Source organism: Cervus elaphus, chromosome 11 (genome assembly GCF_910594005.1).
Source record: "Cervus elaphus chromosome 11, mCerEla1.1, whole genome shotgun sequence".
Lineage (NCBI taxonomy): Eukaryota > Metazoa > Chordata > Mammalia > Artiodactyla > Cervidae > Cervus > Cervus elaphus.
Window position 1 is genome coordinate 41297027 of NC_057825.1, and position 20772 is coordinate 41317798.

Here is a 20772-nt window from a genome sequence, read left to right on the forward strand (position 1 = left end):
TGGACTATAAAGAAAGCTGAGCACCAAAGAATTGATGCTTTTGAACTGTGGGATTGGAGAAGACTCTTGAGAGTCCCTTGGACTGCAAGGAGATCCAACCAGTCCATCTTAAAGAAAATCAGTCCTGAATATTCATTGGAAGGACTGATGCTGAAGCTGAAACTCCAATATTTTGGCCACCTGATGTGAAGAACTGACTCATTGGAAAAAACTCTGATGCTGGGAAAGACTGAAGGCGGGAGAAGAAGGGGATGACAGAGAATGAGATGGTTGGATGGCATCACCGACACGATGGACGTGAGTTTGAGTAGGCTCCAGGAGTTGGTGATGGACAGGGAAGTCTGGCATGCTGCAGTCCGTGGGGTCACAAAGAGTCAGACACGACTGAGTGATTGAACTGACTGACTGTTTTGCATATAGGGTTATCGTTACCATCTTTCTAAATTCCATATATATGTGTTAGTATGCTGCAATGTTCTTTATCTTTCTGGCTTACTTCACTCTGTATAAGGGGCTCCAGTTTCATCCATCTCATTAGGACTGGTTCAAATGAATTCTTTTTGACGGCTGAGTAATATTCCATGGTGTATATGTACCACAGAAAAAAGAGACACAGAAATACAGAACAGACTTTTGAACTCTGTGGGAGAAGGTGAGGGTGGGATGTTTCAAAAGAACAGCATGTATACTATCTATGGTGAAACAGATCACCAGCCCAGGTGGGATGCATGAGACAAGTGCTCGGGCCTGGTACACTGGGAAGACCCAGAGGAATTGGGTGGAGAGGGAGGTGGGAGGGGGGATCGGGATGGGGAATAAGTGTAAATCTATGGCTGATTCATATCAATGTATGACAAAACCCACTGAAATGTTGTGAAGTAATTAGCCTCCAACTAATAAAAAAATTAAAAAAAATAAATAAAAATAAATAAAATGAACTGACTGACTGAATGAAACCTAGCCCAATCTGAAAAGTACATGGAAATCCACACATGTTAAAACAGGGCAATCATTAGAATCATAGCATACTACTAATTCTACAGTGACAATATTTGCATAATGGTGATAATGGAAATTCTATTGATTTAATAATATTTTGATATAACTATATTGAGAGGTGAGGAGAAGAAGAAGTTAAGGGTTTTGGTGTTTTAAGAGCTAAATTGTTATTTATCACAAAAAAGGAGCCAATAGATAAGGTCTCAATTAAACAACAGTAGTTAAGAGTGGTATTCTTTTAGCAATATGGATATACACATCAGAAAGAAACAGTTTAGACTACTGGAATCTACTTCTCTGGTAATGAAGTATATGAAAATGGGACCAAGGGACTGCTCTCTCTGTGTTTCCCAGCACTGTTTAATTGTGTGCATGAATCACTTAGATCAAAATGAATTTTGATAATGACTCGAAGCACTGTTTGACATTATCTGACATTTCTATCTTAAGAGAGTTGAGCATGAGGTTGGGTTTCTCTCCATTTCTCTGAATTTGCACCACAGAAGGCAAAGTTGTGTCAATCTTTTCCTACCTGCCCTTGTTGAATGCTCTCCTGGACTGCCCTGGTTTGCCAAGGCCCGGATGGCCTGAATATCAAGCCTAAGCAAAGGTGTCTGTGCTCCCCTGGGTGGGGGGACAGTGTCATCAAGTCCAACTCATTTGAAAAACCACTCACAGAAGCAAACCTGGGTGCTCGCTTTGGCAGCACATATACTAAAATTGGAACGATACAGAGAAGATTAGCATGGCCCCTGCGCAAGGATGACACGCAAATTCGTGAAGCGTTCCATATTTTTTATCAGCAGATGAATGGATAAGGAAGCTGTGGTACATATACACCATGGAATATTACTCAGCCATTAAAAAGAATTCATTTGAACCAGTTCTAATGAGATGGATGAAACTGGAGCCCATTATACAGAGTGAAGTAAGCCAGAAAGATAAAGAACATTACAGCATACTAACACATATATATGGAATTTAGAAAGATGGTAACGACAACCCTATATGCAAAACAGAAAAAGAGACACAGAAGTACAGAACGGACTTTTGAACTCTGTGGGAGAAGGTGAGGGTGGGATGTTTCGAAAGAACAGCATGTATATTATCTATGGTGAAACAGATCACCAGCCCAGGTGGGATGCATGAGACAAGTGCTCGGGCCTGGTGCACTGGGAAGACCCAGAGGAATCGGGTGGAGAGGGAGGTGGGAGGGGGGATCGGGATGGGGAATACGTGTAACTCTATGGCTGATTCATATCAATGTATGACAAAACCCACTGAAAAAATAAATTAAAAAAAAAAAGAAAAAAAAAACCCAACCAGTACTTTTTTAGTAATCATGAAGAGTGAATAGAACTTTTGATATATCACCTTACACCTGTTAAGAATGGCTGTTATCAAAAAGATTAGCAATAACAAGTGTTAGTGTAGATGTGGAGAAGAGAGAACCCTCCTATATTGTTGGTGGGGATGTAAATTGATGCAGTAACTATGGATATGAGGATGGAGGTTCTTCAAAAAACTAAAAAAGTTTTGAACTACCATATCATCCAGAAATCCTACCTCTGGGTATCTATCTGAAGAAATGAAAAACAGTAACTTGTAAAGATATCTGCACCCCCATGTTACTGACAATAGCCAAACATGGAAACAACCTATGTGTCCATTAATAAACAGCTGAATGGGTAAAAAAGTTATGGTATATGTATACAATAGAATACTATTTAGCCATGAAAAAGAACAAAATCCTGTCATTTGCAACAACATGGATGAATCTCTAGGGCATTATGCTGAGTGAAGTAAGCCATATAGAGAAAGACAAATACCATGTGTAGCACTTATGTGATGCTCACTTATGTGTAGCATCACATAAATAAATAAACAAATAAACAACAAGCTATTAGATACAAAGAATGTGTTGATGGTTGCCAGAGGCAGGGGGTGGGAGTAGGGTGGAAGAAATGGGTGAGTTGTTTTTGCTTTTAGTACGAATAAACTGAATAATTAAAATTTAAAAAAAAAAAAAAGAAGCAAACCTGGGCTGCTGCTGGGGAGAAGCTGAAGAAAGCACACACTTTTCTGGGCAGATTATAAAGCCTGGCAACACAGCAAGCACTGGTCTTCAGAAATTAACTCCTGGTCTGAGAGTTCCATCTTTGTTCATAAGTTTGTGTTAGTCGCTCAATCATGTCTGACTCTGAGTGACCCCATGGACTAGCCCACCAGGCTCCTCTGTCCATGGGATTCTCCAGGCAAGAATACTGGAGTGAGTTTCCATTCCCTTCTTCAGGAGATCTCCCCGACCCAGGGATCAAACATGGGTCTCCCACATTGCAGGTAGTTCTTTACCATCTGAGCCACCAGGGAAGCCCATTCATAAGTTTATCCATAAGTAAATATAAGGACAGTCAAGGTAAGGTTAGAGTCCCAAAAAGGCCTGACCTTTCAGTCCAAATGGCTCAAGGTCGCAAGACCGTCTCAAGTTACTCCCTGGGCTGGGTTAATTCTCTAGAAGAGAAGAGTGCTTGCCCATGTGAATGGAAATAGCAAGGTTTAACAAGCCATCCAAATAAATGGCTGAAAACACTCCAGGAATTATACAGATTGTCAGGATAGGTGTTATTATTTCTTCAATAATGACTGAAAAAAAGAAACAGTCCTGCTATGTGCTAGGCTTTTTGTATAATCTAATGTTGCTATTATCATGATCGTTTTACAAATAAGAAAACAGAGACGCAGAGAGGTTAAATATTTTGCCCAAGGTTGCAGAAGTAGTAACTAGCAGAGGTGTAATTCAAATTTGGTTACCTCACTGGACCCAGGATCTAATGTGAATGACTTGTAATATTTGAAGGAAAAAAATCATTTTCAAAAATTTCACGTCAAAGTTCTGCACCACACAGAGTGGGGGCTGCTTTTCAAAGATGCTTTGCTATTCATAATTCCACAAAGCACGGATGTATGTGAAACAATCGTTCCCCCGACTGCATAGGTCTACTATTTATATGAAGCTATTTAACTTAATTACAAATAATTTAGGCTACAGATGGGAGCAAAGCGACATTAAGGATCTTGATTTTGAAATCGTTCTAAAATAGCTTTTAAAATCTAGGAGGCAAATTGTCTTTCCAAATGGAAATGAATGTGTGATGCAGTGAAGTCTTAAAGTTATTAGCATCTTTTGCTGAGCCCCCATCTATTTCCTTTGTCATTTACACGATGTACAGTCTTTAATTTCAGCTCCATGATCAAAGACATGAAACTGGAGAAGCTCACTATTAAAATCAATGGTTGTACTAGGAGAAAGGAACAGTGGCGACATGATGGCTGCTTCTCACCTACGACAAGGGGAGACCAGGCTCCCTTAAATATTTTAGGCAGAGACCCCAGTCCAAGCTCTAAATGAGGAATGTGGAGTCACACACACATATACAAAGACATGCGTGTGCGTGCGCACATGTGCACGCGCCCGCACACACACACACACACACACACACAGTGCAAGGAGACTCAGCCTTGCCCATCCCATTCCACCGTACCTGTGAGAGCTCCATTGCTGAACGCAGTGCCAGGAAATAAGTTTTTAGGAATTCAGAGTATCACGTTTCATAATTTGATTTAAATCAATTATCCCATCCCTCCCTGGAACAGGCACAAGCTACAAAAATACAAAATGTAAATGGAACCAGCTGCAGCAAAAGCTTTTTGCCAGGATGGATTTCAGTCAATGTAATCAGCCTCCTCTTCGAAGTATGTTACTGTTGAGACCCAGAGATTGCGTGAACTGCTTCCAGTGTCCTGGGAAGGACCAGGAGGGTAACCAATTATGGGAGGGAAGATATAGAAGGAGGTAATCTTCACTGTCCTGGCTTGCCTTTACCCCAAACTTTTAGGAAGAATTAATTCTCTCCTCTGGGGGATACCAGGAAACTGAGGTTGTTACTGGCAGCCTTCGAACACTATCCTTAATTTATGGATATTTACTAAACCACATAATCACCCTGAGTTATTACAGGGTCCAGCAGAGCCAAGGTCTGCAGCTCTGGGTGTGAAGATCAATTGGGAGAGGATTTGTGAGTGAGTGTTTATTAAGGAAGGCATGAGTGTACCCCACAGTTACTTAGGTTCCCAACATGCTGCCCAACAAATGGATCCCATGCGTACAGTTTGGCATCTTTCCATTGAAATCCTTTCCTGTAACTGATTTAAAATGATAATTCAATTAAAATAATTATTCTAATCAAACTTCATATCTTCTTGGCAGGTTCTATGGCGGCCTCTGTCCTCAATGTTATTTTAGCATTTTCTTTATTTGTCTTCTCACTGGGCTGACTTTGGCTGTTTGAATCTTTGGAAAAGTTTACGTCATTGGGTAACCATTGCACCTTTCTGGAGCTTTCTATTTAAGACAAGGGATGTGGGAAATAAAACGTCTTAAGAGAGATACTGTACTTAGAATTTTGACCAAATTGGGGGCTAAGAAATGACTGAGAATGATAGATGGATGTCTAACTCTCCTGTTCATCTAAAATGCAGATCTCATAGTGGCCAGCCAGTCTGTTAAAGCTGTAAGGGGAAGATGAATGGTAGTCCCATCCCTCTTACTCTTACAGTTTTTCGATTTCCTCATTTTTCTTTCAAGGGCTTTTGCACTCTTGAAATGTATCACAGTTGTATCAGATCTCAGGAATTCTCCTATCAGTTCAGTTCAGTTGCTCAGTCGTGTCCGATGCTTTGCGACCCCATGGACTACAGCACACCAGGCTTCCCTGTTCATCACTAACTCCCGGAGTTTACTCAAACTCATGTCCATTGCATCAGTGATACCATCCAACTGGATCATCCTCTGTCATCCCCTTCTCCTCCTGCCTTCAACCTTTCCCAGCATCAGGGTCTTTTCCAATGAGTCAGTTCTTCACATCAGGTGGCCAAAGTATTGGAGTTTCAGTTTCAGCATCAGTCCTTCCAATGAATATTCAGGACTGATTTCCTTTAGGATGGACTGGTTGGATCTCCTTGCAGTCCAAGGGACTCTCAAGAGTCTTCTCCAACACCACAGTTTGAAAACATTAATTCTTTGGTGCTCAGCCTTCTTTATAGACCAACTTTCACATCCATACATGACTGCTGGAAAAGCCATAGCTTTGACTAGAGTTCTCCTATAGCTCTTCTAATTTTTGAAATATAATTATAACACATGTCATTCCTTCTACACAACTATGTTGGAACGTAGGCAGAGCAGATCCTGTCAGTCCCATTTAAAGATGAATAAAAGCAACACAGAGGCCGTACACAACTGTACCAATACCATGCAGCTAATATTCTAAGGGCTGACTGCCACTTTCCAAGTAGAGAAACACAGCAATATAAGTAAAAACACACTAATTCTATGTTTTAATGTTTTAGCAATAATAAAACGTGCAAGGACATTGGCCAGTATGATTTTTATCATGACCAACTTTTGTTTTAAGAAAAAATATTCCAGGTGCACTTTTGCCTGAGGGATGTCATCCTCTTGATCCAAAACACTGATGCCTGGGAGTCTAGCTGTGGCCTCTTCCACTTTTCAGCCATGCTACTGAGTGTGAAAGAAAAAAAAGGCCTGCAATTGAAAAGCTGGGCCCCTTGGTGCTATTTTAAGTTAAATATTGGACCAGGAGTCCAAGACTTCATCCAACAGCTCTGCCACTATGGTATGTGACTTTGGAAAATCATTTTTTATCTCTCTGGGTTTCAGGGTATTCTCTAGGCCTTCAGATTCTAGTATCTACTTTAAGCCAAAAGAGCTTTGAGATTCCAATATTAATCTCATTTGAAAACTATCTCTAAGAGAAAAACTGGGCTTCAACCAGGCAGCAGGCCAGTCTTGATTAGTAACTTCCTGGCAGAAATTTAAACCTCTTGATCCAAGGGAACTCCTGCTTATCACGTATTACAAGTATACCTTTAAAAAATAACTTCGCTATACCTTTGATGATCCTGTGATGGTATATAAATTTAGCTATTTTACAGATGGCAAAATACAGACCTGGAGAGATGTCTTGAGCATCTCATCATGGACCTAAAGGCAAGGCAAGGCCTGAAAATGAGGAAGAGGAAGGAGTCATGGGCCACAGATCCTGAGTGGAAAAGCCACTAAGAAGTTTTCCAAGGACTGGGAAAAATCAGAGGGAGGAAAGGGGGCTTGGGAAAGAGCATTAAAACATCATTCAAAAATAAACAAGGTGAGACAGAAAGTTTCTCCCAAACCTCACTCTTTTCCAAACTATTTCTACACAGGACTATCCATTTTAGGTGAACCAGCTTCCAGATGGGACCTCTTTACACATACACACTTTGTCCATCACAGCTGTATGTGGCTAACAGATTGAAAACAAATTCTATTTACATGTGTATAAGAACAAATTTTATGCACATATATTATATATGACCCAGTCCAAATTGCAAACTCAAGAAACCCATATTTTATGTATACTATTCTTCTTTTATTTCTTTTAAATGTAATTTTAAATGTCCCGAAAGACAAAAAGTGACAAACAGAAATAAAGACCCCCAACCCCAGAAAGTAACCAAAGTAATGGAAGTAAATCATCTCCTAAGACTGTTTTTATGCACAAAGCCTATTCAATAAGTGGTTTCTACTGTAGGAAATCGCTTGACCAGCTGGTCCATTAAATTCCTGGCTGTGAGTATCACCTGGGGAATGTGCGGAACATGCAGAGTCCTGAGCTAGCCTGCAGGTATTCTGATCCAATAGTTCTGAGTAGAAGCCCAGGGACATGCATTGATAAAAAGAACTCAAGCTGATCCTGATGGCACATGACCTACAGTCTGGTTTTCAGAACCACTGCCCTGGACCATTTCCTCTGACAGCTCTAACTTCTTGGTGATCAATAAGCTTACTTGTGACTGCTCTCATTTACCAGGACTCCTTAGACTAGTTTCTGATAAAATATGGATTTAGAGGAACAAGCAGGGGACTAAGAACCAGGAGGTGTGGATTATAGTCTCAGTCCTGTAGCAGATTATAGTCTCAGTCTCTGGCCCTGTACCAGAGTTGGATGGCTTCATTTCTCCCATAGTAAAATGAATGAATACATGTAGTAGTTATTACAGGGGGTGATCAGCATAGCAGCACCAAAATCACTTTCTCATTTCTAAATAACAAAAATAAGTAGCAGGCATTACAATAACCCTGGTGTAGTGCTTTCTGGGCCTTGTATTGGTTTACCTGCTAGGTCTTGAGTAGAAATACTCAGATTCATTAGTATTTCTCAAATATTCATTCAGAACCAAACCAAAGCAACGAGCCGGAAATGAAACATTTGAGACATCGGCTATCACCTCGCGTGGAGAGTTGGTGTGTCACCTCACAGAACTCATTCTATGCTAGAATTCACTAGAAATAGGAGTCATTCCGTAGCAGAGGCATGCACAACGCATGCAGATGGATTGAGACACAGCACAAACAAATAGACATTTGGCATGGGAAGGAGTAAGTCTGGCGCTCTTTGTGGAGATCTGTGGAGAAAGCAAGTTTTAGGTAAGGTCTTAACACGACATAATCTTTGAGTTCATGGGAAGGAACAGAGTCTTGAATTTTGGTTATTGTTTAACTTAGTCGGAGACCATGGGACATAAATTGTCCCACCTTTTCTGGAGAGGCTAGTTTTCTCTCCTACTGTTTATTTCAAAACTAGGCTGATGTCCAGTGTAAATATCCATCCACTCACCCACCCATCCATCCAACACTCTTCCTATCAACAACTGTGCTTCTCAGTGGGGATGCAAATAGGTTGATGACTTGGCACTGTTCTCCAATTTTACAAGAGAATCACAGAGTTCATCAGTGAGAGATTGTCAGTGGCCACAGGGACATCCCAGTGAGCTCAGACTGAATAATCTGGGAGCATTCTCTCACTTCCCTTTTTCTAGAGTAACTCATTCTGCCCAGGGGGAGAGTGACTGGAGAGAGAGCATGGGATTATGACTCAGGTGTGGATTCTGGAACCCACCCTGACTCTAGTAACTCAAATAACTGTCAGCAGTGTGATCCTGGGAAATTTACAGAACTTGTCCAGGCCTCAGTTCCTCATTTGTAAAATGGGGACAATAAATTAATGTACAGAAAGCATGGAGAAGAGTGCCTATGAGCTCCACATGGGCCCTACGTAACTGTTCACTATTAAGATGATGTCTCTTCCTACCCTAGTTACCATCAGCTGCTCAAGAGCAGGAAATCTGTAGCCCCCCAACTCCATCACAGATGGGCACCCCCTACAAGAGTATATACTATTACTAAACACTCAACATGTGCAGGCTTTTCTGGCAGCTCCTGTTTTAAGCAAAGCAACATTTCCTTCTGACTGGAGGTCCATCATCTTCCGGGAGACAGAAAATAGCTGGTGAACACTACAGTCACACTCCTAGTCTGTCATGACCATCCTCAGGTTATTCAGCAGGCTCTTCCTTTCCAGGCTAGTCCATTCTTTAACACTGCCACACACAGGTGCTTCAGCCCCAGCCTTTTAATCATCTCTCTTGCCTGGCCCAGAGCCTGCCCCAATTCTCTGTTGTCCACGTTGCCTGGGAGAGCTCCAAATAGGACAAGCACACACTATTTTCCAAAAACATCTTCTCCAGTTTTCAGTTCTGACAAATGTCCTGGTGCATGAGACTGAAATACTTCTGAAAACAAGATTCTATATATTTTCTTACTATTTCCTTCACTTACCCTGATGGATTAAGAGACTCTGGATGGAAAGAAGGTGACTGTGCTCATAAGCGAGAAAAGGTATGTGAGCTGATAAATATCCTTGCCCACCAGGACTTATATCAGAGCTAGAAAGCAGGCTTCATTTCATGTGTCAACTCCAATCACTTGATGTAAGAGTTTTGTTAAGGAGGATTCTGAGTGCATGTCTCAATAAGAAGTGAGCTGTGATTAAATCATAGAGTGAGCCAAGGGCTCAAGAGTGGGGAACAGTTTGTGATATGGGCTAGACTTGCCCCAGATCCTTCTGACAGTCTATGTACTAACCTGGTGAACTAAAGCCTTAGAATATGCTCTATATATATACTCTGACTTGAAGAATACAGTAAGCCCTTCAGGTCAAATATTTCCTCAATTATTTTGACCTTTCAATCATCACTTTCAGGATTAAAAATCTTCAACAAGGTCCAAATTCACCTTAAAATGTGTATCTTGGAAGGAATGACCTAAGCTAGTTCCAGTTTATCACTACTTAATCTCAGAGTAACTAGCTAGTCACCTAGCAAGGACCTAAGGGAAAAGTATCCAGAACAACTAAGTTTTGACATGGGGGATGGAAAAGAAAGGAATCTGAGGCACTTTCTCAAAACACACACTGACAGGGTTTCCCAGTGCAGCCTGGGCACTCACTAGGGAACACGAGAGCATGCAATACTAGGGAGAATAATGAATGAAGTGTCACAGAATGAATGGGATTTAGCAAGATGGAGATGTCTGAAAAGCATACACCATCTGTTTCACAAATCTGACCATCCCTGGGCCTAGGGGATAACCGTGCATTTCCAAAGTACACGGAAAATAGGCAGGAGGTCAAAGGCACTCCTACTTACCAACTAGTAAAGGAAAACCTATTAAGTTCTATTCATCTACTAAAGGAAGAAATCCTAAAGAAGTTTAGGCATTCAGCTCAGTGTTTCAGCAAAGAGAATTGCATGAAGGGCAGGTCATCTCTCTTCCCTTCTAGGGTCTGTAGATCTTCTATTACTATATTTCACCTAGTCCAAGGCTGTTCACAAAATAACCACTCTAAAATCAAGATTCCTCTTAAAAATCAATGGCATTTCATACTTTAGACAACTTGTTTTTCTTTTCTTTATGGAACATAAAATAATGCATCTATTAAATTTGACGGCAAATGTGATGAAACATACTAAATTGGAGGGGGAAATTTAATACACAGGAATATACCAGAATCCTTTGCCACGTCTTCTCTTGGGTTCAACCACAATCAGTGCAGCCCTCCACACCTCTGTCTTGAATCCATCAAGTGTTTGTGGAGTCCCCAAGACTCCCAGGCACAGTGATTTTATTTGTGCGGCTACTTGAAAAGTCTTGTCTGAAAGGGAAAAGGCAAGGTGGCCCTATTTATTTTAACATGTCTTCAGCTATTTTAAAGAGTTTTTTCTTGTTTCCATGTTGGAGGTCTTTCTACCAGTTTGGAAAAGTGCTCCCCTCCCTCAATTCCCCAAACGCATTAGTTAAATGCTAAAGCTTAAGAATTTTCTATGTGGCCTTCTGTTTCCATTAGATCAAGAAACAGCAACTAAGAAAGGAAGGAATGCTTTCAGAGTGTCACTTACACCCCTAGAGGCTCTGTACCACCCACGGTCTTCCCTTTCTGCCTCTCAAATGGATCAGAGCACAATTAAATATCAAAACTCACTCAGACACTCACAGTTTCTCCAGACTTTCAGACCAGCCTTTGCCACCTGGTAAGGCATACAGTTTAGCTGGGCTCTGGGTACATAAAATAAAGTTGCTGTTGGTGCCCTGTCAATCAACATCCAATCCCAGGCAAAGGCAGAGCATGCAGCCATGTGCCTGCCACATGTACAATGTTACTTTGCTCAGCCACCTTGGAGGGAGCAACAACTCCTCCAAAGAAATTCTCACAGTCCAGACATCTGACTCGGGGATCCAAGTAGGGGAAGGATTTGGATCAGGAAAGAGTTCACAGCAGGTACTGATATAACTCTGATCACTCCAGGCCTGACTATCCAACTATGCATGGGGAAGAAAAAAGAAGAAAAGAAGGCAGACAATAAAGAAAGGAAAGGAGAGAAGAGGGCAAGGATGCTCTCTTCTGGAAGCATAGCCAGAGGACCACATTCTCTAGAAGTGGCACTTCTCAGAAAATCCTTCAAGTACTATACTGACCTCACTTATGTTAAAAAGTACGGGTGAAAAGACATCAAAGACATCAATGTGAAAGCAAGAAGAAGCAAAGAGAAACTATGTGGGAAAACCTGGGGGCAGAAAGTAAACTTCTCTCATTCCCATGAACAATGCCACACAACAGCCATGACCCAGTTTAGGGAAACTGTTTAGGAGCCAAGGGATGGTGCTACACGTGCATGCATACATGCCAAGTCACTTGAGTCGCGTCCAACTCTGTGTGATCCTATGGACTGTAGCCTGCCAGGCTCCTCTGTCTATGCGATTTTCCAGGCAAGAATACTGGAGTGGGTTGCCATGCCTTCCTCCAGGGGATCTTCTCAATCCAGGGACTGAACCTGGGTCTCACGTCTCCTGCATAGGCAGGCAGGTTCTTTACCACTAGCACCACCTGGGAAGCCTCGAACCAAAGCTGAGAGTCATTCAGGTGGACTTTAAGAAGTTCATGTTCAGCCAAGGAGAAAAGTCAAGAAACTTAGCCACATTAACTAGCTTACAGAAAAAAAAATTCATTAATATGGACTTGCTTTCCAGTGAATATAATCATATCTCTGTCTCTCAATCTCTCTCTCTCTCTCAACTACTTGGCCTGAATCAATGTCTGCTGGGTAAGTCCTAAAGGAGGATGATACCTTTGCCAAACCCTACCTCCCAGTGTTATTCCCCTTCAAGTTACATTTGATCATGTCTACAGAGTATTAAGACATTATTTGATTTATCAAAGGAAGTCACAGGAATGAAACAATCTTCAAACTGAGACTTTAGCAGAATTGACAGATGCAGTGGTTCCCTGTAGAACAGCTACGACCCACAGAGGAACCTGAATATCATTGTCCTAAATAATCAGGAATAAATTGCCCAAATTCTCCCACTTAAGGCCTATGAACACGTCTCCTTCTCTGGAGATTGTGTGAGAAGCAAACATACCTTCACTTGTCTGATCTACTCCTCTGTGATTTTCAGTGGGGAAGCACAAGCAACATACTAGTCGGAAAGAATATTTTTCTTCTTTAACTGAAAAAGCTTCAGAATTTCCTACATGTGTATAGAATTTTATACCATTCTAAGTGCTCTCAACTGTCATCACTTTTGACGCTCACAGGTATTAAAGCCCACAAGTGAGGTGTGTGTTTACAGCTGCCTTAATACCACCAAGCCAACCAGGAATCTCTCTGTACACCTTACCTACCAGTTATCATAGCCTCAGATGATCTTCCTCTCCATCCACTGTCTTACCCCTTCTTCCTCCCTAAAGCTTATTTCTCCTCCTGGTTAGTTCTGTCTCTTTTATAGCCTTTATTACTGTTGTTATACACACAGGTGTTTTCACTGCTTCTGAGGATCTTTATTGATAAGTTGATGTCTCCCTCATTTTCTCTTCTTTTCCATACCCATATCCCTGGATCAAATCATGCCCACATTTTTCACAACGGGTTTTGTTTTGTTTCCCCTTCACAACCCCCTTCTCTTGGCCATATCCTTTGGTACTTAACAATTGTTTTCCTTGTGATTTACTTATAGAATATGTACTTGCCCTTCCTCACCCTGGTTCTATTTCTGCTGACACAAAAATAACCATCAATTTCAAAAATGGAAATTATTTATATATAGAGAGAATTCTTCTATAAGTTTTCTTCTTACAAACTCAGCCTTTACTCTTCACCCTGCCACAGAATTTTAACATTGAAAGAGAACTCTCAAAATCTAACCCAAATGTCTCATTGAGAGATGAATAAGGACTTCCCTGGTGGTCCAGTGGATAAGACTTTGTATTCCAGTGCAGGGGATGCGGGTTCGATCCCTGGTCATGGAGCTAAGATCCCACATACCCTGGAGCCAAAAAACGAAAACATGAAACAGAAGCAATGGTCCAAATTAAAAAACAAACAAACAAAAATGTAAAACAAAAATAGATGAGCAAATGGGGATGTGAACCCAGGTTTTATCAGCTTTGGTCTTTGCAACACTTTGATACCTGGCCCAGTCACATTGCCCATCTGAGTTTTATTCTCATTAATTATTTGAGGTTGTCACCCAGTGGCCCAAATGTATTTTGAACTTGGTCAAACTCCATTACTCAGGTCCTTGCTCTTCAAAACTCCTCTTCTTACCCTCAAACCTGCTGCTCCTCCTTGATGAAAATACTACCATCTACCACATGTCATCCTTGATTTGGGGGTTATTCTGATTCCTCCCCTCCAACTTCCTCCCATCTCTAGCTCATCTCTTCTGCTCTCTTCTCTCAGGCCTCTCTCTCACTAGCCTAGTTCAGGCCACCAATAGCTTTTACCTAAATTACCACAACGGCATCCTAAGTGGTCTCTGGTACCATTCTCATCCATGTCTGATTGTAATCACATCTCCTTGCATCAGCCAGAAGGAATTCTCCAAAATAAAAATTTGGTCATGTCACTTTGCTGATTAAAACCATCAGTGAGTCTCCATTGTCATTAAGAGAAAGTCCAGTTTCTAAGAAGGGTTATAGCTATCTATGTTTTGACCCTTGCTTGTGTCCAAGTTCATCTTGGGCTGCTCCCACATCACATTTCAAACCAAACTTCCTTCAGTCACTTGGATGACTGACTTTCCCACCTTCCAGACTGCGCAAGGTATTTGCTCTCATTGCAAGATTTTCCTGGTCCATTTTATTTGGATAACTGGCAAATTCCTCTTCCCTGTTCAGGTAGCAACTGTAGAAAGCTTTCCCCCAGATGTCTGCATAGCTCAGGCTTACTCCTGCAGTTGCCAGCTCAGATGTCACCTCTTCAGGAAGCCCTTGCTCACCAACACCTCACCCACTCTCATGCTCCATCCTCTGGCTGTGAATTGTGTCTCTTCATACCTCCCCTTACAACTTCCTGGATTATAACTTTTGTGCTTCTTGTTGTCTCCGCCTGTCTCTGTCCTTCCCCAGCTTCCCCACTCACCACATTAGATGTTCATGAGAACAGGGACTCTGCTGAATCAGTCACTGATGAATTCTCAGTGCCTATATTAAGCACTTAGTAAATATTTGAGAAGAGAATGGTCTTCATGCTTAGCACAATACTTTGTTTATAGTAGTAGCTTAATTAATACTTGAAGGAGGGATTCAAAAAAGAAAGAAGGAAGGAAAAGAGGTTAAAAGCTTGGGAGCTCATAATGGCTTTCATCTTTCCTTTCTGTAACAGTTGCTACATCTTCTCCTTGTATTATGTTTGTTCTTTCATCATCATTTTCCTATTAGCCATTGAAAACAGTTGCCAAAAAATAGATCACACAATCATCAGACTTAGCAGAGAACCCCGCAGGGCAGTGAGACCCTCCGTCATGGGTGCACTTCCCAGACTCCTCCAACTCACTTCTTAAGCTTAGGTGTCTGCACTGAGTTGCCGCCTTCTGCACCTTTGACTGAAATGCCAGAATTAGCCCACAGCCTTGTCGCTGCCCCTGCACTCTTCCTGAAAACAATTACCTAAAGAACCCCCATTTTATTCTATTTTTCTTATATGCCAACTCCTAGCTACGCAGCTCTAACTCCACCTGCAAGCTGTAAGTGGGTGGCACTGTTATTATTTCTTGACCTTCTCTCATCCTTCATCACCTGCACAATATTAACAGAGATGCATCATGTTTGTTCTCTGATTTATACTATTTTCCCCCACTTAGTTCACCTTTATTTTATTGAAAACATTTGCTTCCTATTCTGGGCTTCCTCTAAACCATTCCCTTAATGATTTGAGAATACTGCCCACTAGATGAAGTTTAAGGGACTCACCATTCTTTCCTTTCTGAAACAGGGAACTCTGTTGGCCCACATCCCATCTGAGAATCTCTCTCATCAACTGCCCCCCACCAGCGTGGTCCATGATCACTGGCAGTGATCTGCGCTCTTGGGTGCAAGAACACAGAACAGCGTCAGCTCCAGCCAGGAAATTAGAATCACTGAGCACGGAGGTCCCCGGATCTGTTCATTCATATGGGCCGCAGTTCCTTCCTACTGAGATTTGTTCTTCCTTTTACAGTCCCAGCACCATTCCTTTTGGCAGAAGAGATGAATGTAAAATAGGACTGACGGAGTTTGCACTGTTCTGATCATTCATCAACAGTACCTTGGTGCTGCCAAGCACCAGCCAAAAGGGTTTCTTTTCTTCTTATTCCGTGCTTAGCTTTAAATCCTTTTTCCTATGCTAAGCATTTTTTAAAGCCCTGGTTCACACTTTGAGCTTTAACTTTCTTTCGCTTTAAAATTTTCTTTTCATTTTTTCTCTTTTACTATTTTTTGTTTATGCTAGACATTATCTTTTACTGACCCCTGGTTCAGAGTTTATTCTTTTAAATTCTGTATATCTTTAAAAACCTGAGCTCATCAGAAAAGGACCTATGGAGCCAACCTGGATCCTATAAATTTCTTTTCTTTTTTTTTCTCACTTAAATCCACTTCTCTAAAATCATGAGACTAGTATCAGGATGAATTGGAATAGAATCGGGACGGAACAAAGAACTATTTTTTTCATTTACTTTTAGGTACTCACTGCAACCTTGACTCATAGAACATTGTAGAAAATAAGAAAATCAAAAAGAAAAGAACTGAATGCATTCAAAATCTGGCCAACTAGGAATAATCATAATTAACATTTTGAAATATATACACTTGCAGGTTCCCCCCACCCACCCAATGCATTAGCCAAAAAAAAAAAAAAAAAAGGAATCAACTGTTCCTCCCATTTTAATGCTGTCTAAATTCCCTTAATGTTCTACTGTACACATTTTTCTGCATCACTGAATATTGTTCTGCAATATCATTTTTAAAGACTAGACAGCATATACAGTATGATATAGATAAAGTATTATCAACAGATGCCTATTAAGAGGCATAGGCTGTTTCCAACAATGGGGATTAGAAACAATTGTGTATTGAACATCATTGTAGAGCAAGCTTTGTGCTTATCAATGATTGTTCTGGGGGGATTCATTCCTAGAAATAGAACTGCTACATCAAGGGGTATGAATCAAATCTGGGGGAATATAGATCAACTTCTATATGGGCTTTTCATTCCCTGTAAATGTATAACAATTTGGGAACTTCCCTGATGGTCCAGTGGTTATGAATCTACCTTGAAATGCAGGGAATAAATGTTCAAGCCCCAGCCTTGGAACTAAAATCCCACATGCTGCAGAGCAACTAAGCCCATGTGCAGCAATACTGAGCCACAACTAAAGAATCTGTGTGCTGCAACAAAAGATCTCACACCACACAACAAAGATGCCATGTGCCATGACTGCTAAGACCCAATGCAGCCAAATAAATAAATAATGCTTTAAGTTTCTATTTTCTTGGGATGGGCAAGTGTATACCCTACATCCAAAACAAGAGTGAGAACTACAATTTAAAAAGACCCTTATCCAGTTTTATAGATGATAAATGATATGATTTGTTGCTTTCAATTGCATGTATTTAATCACTAGTACATAATCACATTTTTCATATGCTTATCAACTTTATTTTTCTGCTTTTGTGAGTATTTCTTCATATCCTTTATACATTTACTTACGAGAGGACTTGTATTTTTCTTAAGATTTATACAAGTTCTTTATAGGATATTAGTAGACCTATCCTTAGGCTTCTTGGGTGGCACTAGTGGTAAAGAACCCTCCTGTCAATGTAGGAGACGTAAGAGTCATGGGTTCGATCCCTGGATCAGGAAGATTCCCTGGAGGAAGGCATGGCAACCCACTCCAGTATTCTTGCCTGGAGAATCCTATGGACAGAGGAGCCTGGTGGGATATGGTCCTTACTGTCACAGAGTCGGACACGACTCAAGCGACTTAGGATGCACGCAGACCTATCCTTACAAATACCTTATCCCTAGTGTTACTTATTTTTAAACTTTCATTATTTTTATGGGGAACTAGTCTTTATTTAGTAAATTATCTTTTTCTTAAATATTATCTACCTTCTATATTAAGCCTTAAATATCTACCCCACCAAAAGATGATTTTGTAAAAGCACTCATATTTACTCCTGGTATTTTGTAGGTTTTTATAATCTACTCAAATATTGAATTCATACAGAACTTAACTTTTTACATGGTGTGAGGCAGAAGATCTTAATTTTTGCCCCCAGTGGTTTGCCACATGTTTCAAAACCTTTTATTGAATAATCTTTCCTTTCCCACTAATTTTAAGTACTATACCTTTCACATACAAATTATTATATATACTTGAGTCTATTTTTGGATATTCTATTCTGTTAATTTGAAAAGAACTGGCTTTTAAGTTTTCTTATTCAGAAATGAAGAACTTTCATATATTAATAAATTGTTTCTCAATAGAAATTGTGGGTTTTTTCTCAGCATGTATATTATCTATGGTGAAACAGATCACCAGCCCAGGTGGGATGCATGAGACAAGTGCTCCGGCCTGGTGCACTGGGAAGACCCAGAGGAATTGGGTGGAGAGGGAGGTGGGAGGGGGGATCGGGATGGGGAATACGTGTAAATCTATGGCTGATTCATATCAATGTATGACAAAACCCACTGAAATGTTGTGAAGTAATTAGCCTCCAACTAATAAAAAAATAAATAAAAAAAAAAAGAAATTGTGGGTTTTTTCTAATAACTCTTCAACATTTCTTATTAAGTTTGTATAAAGACGTTTCCTATTTCTGGTTGTTAGTCAAATGGTCTTTCTCACCCTATTTTAGGGGTCATCACTCCTCTACAGGACAGCAATGGCTGTTCTGATGCATAGTTTAGGCCCTCCATCTTGGCTTGTACACACATTTCCCTAGCTCCTGGGCTTTGATGGATAGTAGTCTGAAGCTGAGTCCCTCTCTTCACTCACCCTGAGCAGGAGACAGCTGCCTTGCCTAAAGTTATACTCCCCCACCAGACAGCCCATGTCCTCTGATTGGTAGGTCAGGGATTATCAAGGTCCAGACTTCGTGCTTCAAAGCAGGGAGATTTTCAAGAACCATCCCAGCTCCAGGAAGGAGCTTCCTTCCTCAAGGAAGTGGATGTGGTTCCTGGGGCAATTTCATCACAGTCTAACACTTCCCCCACTCCCCCCTAAGGTACTGGCCCTGAAAGCATTACCAATGAGCTTCCTGCATGGGGGCCTCCAATTCAGAGGTTTTTTTTTTTTTTTTTTTTCCTTCTGGGAACCATTATTAAGACAGTTGTTAGTAGTGACCTAAGAAAGAAGGCTGAACTAATAGTCCAGTTTGGAACGGGATCACCTGCCTAACCAGGTGGCAATGAGGACCTCATCCTAGAAGCTGGTAGAAAACTTTAGGCTTGCTGTAGCCCACTCCAGCATTCTTGCCTGGAGAATCCCAGGGACGGCGGAGCCTGGTGGGCTGTCGTCTATGGGGTCTCACAGAGTCGGACATGACTGAAGCGACTTAGCAGCAGCAGCAGCAGTGCGAGGCTAAAATTTTATACCGTGACAACCTGGGATAGGATACCCTTGGAAGAAAATTCACTGGCAGGTGCAGTAGCTTAAGTTTGAGAGGTTCTGAGGAAGTAGTAATTATAAGGACAATGGCTTGCTGAGTGGCACTGATGTGTTGAGGAAAGACAAGAAAAGACTGAGGGTAATTAATCACTAATTGAAGGCTAAGTGAAAAGTGGAGGACCTCGTTGGCAGCAGGTAAAGATGCTCTGATTTCTGATCTCTTGTGGGAGGAGGAGGTTAAGGATCAAGCCCAAGACTTAATTATAAGAATAACAAAGCTCCAGAGAAAGTTGGATTCTTAGCCTGGGTAAGAGCACTTTACCCAAAGCTTCAATACTTTAGCCACCTGATGCGAAGAACTGACTCACTGGAAAAGACCCTGATGATGGGAATGATTGAAGGCAGGAGGAGAAGGGGATGACAGAGGATGAGAAGGTTGGATGGCAATGCCGACTCGATGGACATGAGTTTGAGCAAGCTCCAGGAGTTGGTGATGGACAGGGAAGCCTCGTGTGCTGCAGTCCATAGGGCTGCAAAGAGTCGGACACGAATGATCGACTGGACTGAACTGAAGAGCAAGCACTTTGCCAAGGTTGTGGTCCTGATTGAGGAAGGTGTGAAACTGTGAGGTTTGAGTGACTCATTGTGGTTTACACACTTGAAAACATTTACACTCCAGATCCCCTAACCTCTTTGGACCTACACAGGTGACTCACTGCTCCCTACTAGTATAGAGCACCCCCTTGCTTAAAGATGATACAGAGGTCTCTGGCCTGCAATGGAACCTGCATCCTTGAATGAATACCCCACCGTTAGAGTGGGAGCTTATGGAGGCCAAGTAATAAGTGAAGTCCTGGGCCCATCTTGCTTGTAGGCCAGTGGGCCCACAAATCCACCCCTGGGGTTTGAAAATGTCCTTGGATTCCAAATGTATAAATGGAATGGGCACACTTGGTAGATGACAGAATCTTTACACAGGTTCCTGACCATTGGGGTAAGAAGTGCTGTAGTGGGGAAGGTCAAGTGGAAGTCTCTGAAACTTCCCCTTCCCAGTCAAAAATTATAAATAAAACACTCTATCACATCTCTGGGAGAAAAGCAGAAATTAGCAGCACCCTAAAGACCATCATGATCTAGGATGCAGGACTGGTAGTCCCCATAATACCTACTTTCCAGTCTGTTTATTACAAAACCAGACTGATCCTAAGGGATGACAGTGGATGACATCAAAGTCAACCTAGCAGTAGCTCCAATTACAGCTGCTGTGCCAGATGTGGTACCTTTTCTAGGGCAGGTCACCATGGCCTTAAACATACGGTATGCAACCATTGATCCGGTGAACCCCTATTTCCATCCCTGTTAGAAAGAAAGGTCAGAAATAGCTC

At 41.4% G+C, this 20772-nt stretch overlaps 1 non-coding gene across 1 annotated transcript; it reads left to right on the plus strand.

The window, feature by feature from the left end:
• The first annotated feature begins 1689 nt into the window (after positions 1–1689).
• LOC122704224 lies at positions 1690–1796 on the plus strand. The gene has a single exon (XR_006343825.1). It is a non-coding gene; the product is annotated as a U6 spliceosomal RNA (small nuclear RNA).
• Positions 1797–20772: the final 18976 nt, after the last annotated feature.